The following is a 4,869-nucleotide window of genomic DNA, read 5'->3' as shown; positions in this document are numbered from 1 at the left end:
GACATTCATGCTTTATGCTGGCTCTTGTCGCTGAAATATCCCTCGGGACGCCTTGGTCGTTGGGCGCTTCGCCTGCAAGATTACGACATTCATGTTGTGTACCGATCCGGCCGCAAACACTCGGACGCTGATGCGCTGTCACGCTCGCTGCTAGTGTCTGACTCGGCTTCTCCGTCAGCTTTTTCGGCTCCCTTGTCACCCGTTGACTTTGCAGACATGTCGTCGGAGCAACGCAAGTATGCGTGGATTTGTCAACTCCTTGATTTTCTCACTCACCCATCTACTCATCCCGCCTCAAGAACTCTACGTCGCCAAGCCGTCTATTTCGCTATTCGTGACGATCTCCTCTATCACCGGAATTACGCGACTGATGGCCGGAGGTGACTTCTAGTTGTACCCCGCGACATGCGCAAAGACAACTGCGCTGCTTTCCACACTGACCCGCAAAGCGCTCATGCCGGCGTTCTCAAGACCTACAATCACCTGCTGCAGTGATTCTACTGGCGCGGAATGTATGCATTCGTGTGCAAGTACATGCGTGCTTGCACTGCCTGCCAGCGGCGCAAGACTCCACCTCAACGCCCGGGCGGTATACTTCAGCCTCTCCCTTGCCCGGCCCATCCATTCGACCGCGTCATTAATGAATTATACAGCCCGCTTCCCTCAACCACCTCTAGAAATAGGTGGATAATTGTCGGCCTGAACCACCTCACGCGTTACGCAGAGACTGCAGCTTTTCTCACAGCCACAGTAAGAGGCGTTGCGTTTTTCATCTTACGCAACTTCGTACTGCGCCACGGTGCTCCCCATGAACTTTTGAGCAACATGGGATGTGTTTTCCTGTCTGATGTCATTCAAGCCTTGCTCGTTCAGTGTAACATCGTTCATCGCATGACCAGTGCATATCATCGGCAACCTAATAGCCTAACTGAGCGATTTAGTCGCACTCTCGAGGATATGCTGACGATGTACACCGCGTCGGACCAGACCAATTGGGACACCGTCCTTCCATTTGTCACATATGCGTACAACACTGCTCCGCACGCGACCACAGGATTCTCGCCGTTCTTTCTCTTGTACGGCCGTGAACCATCATGCAGGCTGGACACTATGCTCTTCTACGCACCTGACTGCAATTACACTGCAATTTCTGATGTCGCCAGGTACGACGAAGATTGTCGACAAGTGGCCCGTTCATTGACAACTGAGAACCAAGGTCACCAGAAACTCAGGCACGACACCGACCGACCTATCACTATGTTAGCGACCGGTCTCCAGGTTTGGCTTCGGATTCCTCCGAGTGCTCCTCGCCTTTCGTCTAAATTACTGGCCCGATATCTTGGGCCCTACCTCATCCTTGCTCGGACATCTCCAGTCAATTGTGACGTTGAGCCTTTGACACTATCCGTAGACTTACGTCATCGTGGTCGAGAAATCGTTCATGTGAGCCGCTTCAAGCCCTATTATGATCCCTCTACACTGTCAATGCCTTAAGTCCCCAGGATGGCTACGCTATTCCCCGGAGGCCAATGTAATAAAGAAAAAAAGACGACGATGAAGCAGTCAGCAAGCAAGCCACGGTGTTGGTGGTAACCATGCGCCCCTAGCTTGCGCTTGCCTGGATTTTGGCGGCTTGTCGCCCAGCTGCTACATGACGTTCGCCTGATGTTTCTCGCCGTTCCTTCGTCAATAAATCGCGTGACAGCTGGAGCGATGAGAGCCAACGGAGCCAGCTGTGGAGGAAGGCGACGGCAACGCGGATCAGTGGCATGAGCGCATGCATGGCACGAGCACAACCCAAGGCGCGATAAGTAGCCAGCTGCTGCAGAAGAGGACGACGCTCGAGCCAATGCGGATGATGAGTTTTCCGCGTACACCGACCCCAGCACAAGTCAGCCAATAGAGCTTCGTTTAATATATAAATCCACAATAGCAATATTCACTATATCAGACCAACCATAGTAATAGCTTCGCTGGCTTCTATCTTCACAGTATTGGAAGGGCTCTGAATGTTTTGTTTAAATTGTTCCTTGTCGCTTATAAAGCAACCAGTCATCTACAATTACCCATGGAATGGTATTTGGATAGCGCAGAAAAACATGGACACGAGAAGAAACGAAGACAAAGACAAGGGCTAATTATCAACAACGAAATTTATTTCTGGAACCTTGTCGTGTCCTTCTTTCGTGTTCGTGTTTCGCTGCGATATCCAAATACCATTCCTTGATGACCGACCAACAAGCCCACATCGCCACCCTCATCGATACAATTACACAATTATAACGATTAAATGTCTTAACTTTGCAAATTACGTATTTTTGTGCAGAACCAAGGCACTACACTTTTCGCGTAACGGGGCGGGGTACTCGCCGAAGAATGCTTACGCACTAAAATAAGCCACTGAAAGCGCTCGTATGAATATGTCAAGAGACTGAAGAAGGCAATCAGGTTACATGGACAGCTCTTTCAAGCTCTGGCAGAGTTCGTATGCGGTGACGTAACCACGCACAGAATGGTACATGCCAAGCGAAAAGAATGAGCGTGGTACTACGTGCGTGACACGCCATGTTCGTCTCCTGCCACGGCATCTTGGATAAAGGTTTATCTTTGATGCTCGGGGATAACAACCAGCAGGCCAAGGACATCAGGGGGAAGTTTCTGCGGTGTAAGATAATAAGGTCGCAATTGGAGAGATCAGAAGATTGAGTACTACGGCCCTTGTTGATCTTGTTCAGGGGAAGTCAGCGTTTTAAAAAGCGTTTGGTTCTGAGGAAATGAGTTCAAGCTATGTTTATTTGCATCACAATGCGGCTGTGCACATGCTCGGGCAAAAAGTGAAAGCATTTCACTTGAGGGTGCCCGAGTATTCTGTGTACATTACATGCGATATGATAGCAAGAATACGATAATAGTGAACGAATAGAATTCGAAAACAAATCCACCTACTAGTACACTGAAGTTTAGAATCCCCCTTGCAGTATAGTTGTTGAGGACACGAGCAATAAATAGGCTGAAGAAAACACACAGTTTTGTGGGTCTGTAGCAATCTGGATAGACCATTGATGTCTTGGCCACAGAGTAAGGTTACTCCTGAAGGCACAAAGCAGAGTGACCCAGTCTCGCAGTGATGAAATCCCGTAAATGCCTAGAAGTGTGCGAATAGTGATTTCTGCGACCGAATATGAATCGAGTAGTGCTAGACGCGAATAAAATCGAATCTCGGATATGTTTCGAATAGCTTTCGAATAATGAACAAGCGTTATAACAATTAATATAAAACGCTGTTCACATCCCAGGGGCGCTATAACGTAAAATTATTCCAGACTGTTTTGATTCCAAACTCCTGACGTTAAATTTACGTAACCATCGACGCAAGCATCGGGCGGTGACCCGCAGCGCTGTCTGAACAACATAATCAAATACTCTCCTCTTTCATAGGAGGTCACCTTTGTTCGCTTTCAAAGCCAATAACTTTGTCTACACTCAGCGGTTTTTCTTAGCTAATTGGCTGACAAGAGGCAAGGAGCACGTTCTAGTGGAGAGCGTTTCGATAGGGCCAAGCCAGCACAGTGAAAAAAGATAACCGCATGAAAAGCGTGGTGCAGGCTTCTCTGATTGGTTCGCTTCGCCTTACTTAGCTTGCGGTGGCTGGTAGAAAATCGCGGCGGCGTACAACGGAAGGATAAGAATGCCGCTAAAACGGATCCTCAGCAAGGAAGCGTTAGCAGAGCAATGTCGTATGCATGCCGAAAGGGCTCGATAACGCTTTACTGCCAAGCAAAAAGGTTTATCATATGCGCAAATAAATGCATGCTCACCGGCAGGTGCGAGTAGTGAGCGCCTGAGCAATCGGCGGGCAGCCATCTTCAATTGCTTTCGGAACGGGGCAGTCTGTGGCTATTGAGCAAAATTTTCAGCTTGGTTCGGCATATTAGACAGTTTTAGTTATGCCACGTACACACTAGCGGAAAAACGCACGCGGCGCGCCGCCGGCGGCAAGACGCGCGCCGCGAAAGCAGCCGCGAAACGGGTTTTTGTTGCCGCGGCAGGGATCGCTCCTGGACCGATTTTTTTGCGGTTTGCCGCGTGCCGCGGATGAAGGAGACCAATGAGAGCGGCCCGCTTCCGTGACGTGCGCGCGGGAAACTGGTGCCATGCGGACCCGCCCGACCGCTTGTTTCTCGTTTCGCACTATCATCTACACGCGTGAGCTCGCGGATAGTTCGAGAAGGGGAGAGGAGTCTAGTCTGTCACGTGATTGCCGCAGCGGCGCGCCGCCGGTTGGTGTGGCCGCCCTGCCGCTGCTGCGGTGTGCCGCCGGCGGCGCGCCGCGCGCGTTTTGCCGCTAGTGTGTACGTGCCATTACACGCACGTAGAAGCTTTGCGTACGTAGAGCTACGTGTAAGCAGTGCGCATGCGCAGAACGTAGCGGCCGCGCGCTGGTCTCACGGACGTACGTGAGATTCGATTTTTTACGTGCGTTTCTTCCGCACGTAGACAGCGTCGCGCGGGGGTTTCGCGAGATCACGAACAAGCGATAGCGTGCTGAGCGCGCGCAGATGGCTTGCATGGAAAGACGGTGACAGGATGACTGGTCGTCTATTTCATTCCATGTCAACCATGACAGCAGATAACGCTTGCACAGCACACTTTCGGGCATTGCGGAGACGATGACCGGCACGCATCAATGCACATCACTGGCTTCGCTGAAATACTCATCTTGAATTGAATTGTTCATATTTCCCGATGATGTAGCTACGTGGTGCGTCGCGCACGTGTAGCTAAAAGCGTTTCAGATGGCGTGCACGTAAGGTACGTAGACTGTTCACGTTTGCGTAAGTGAAGTCTCCACGTACGTGTAACTAAAAC

Source organism: Dermacentor silvarum, chromosome 4 (genome assembly GCF_013339745.2).
Source record: "Dermacentor silvarum isolate Dsil-2018 chromosome 4, BIME_Dsil_1.4, whole genome shotgun sequence".
Classification (NCBI taxonomy): domain Eukaryota; kingdom Metazoa; phylum Arthropoda; class Arachnida; order Ixodida; family Ixodidae; genus Dermacentor; species Dermacentor silvarum.
The sequence above is the reverse complement of the archived record's forward strand: the minus strand, read 5'-3'. Positions refer to the sequence as shown.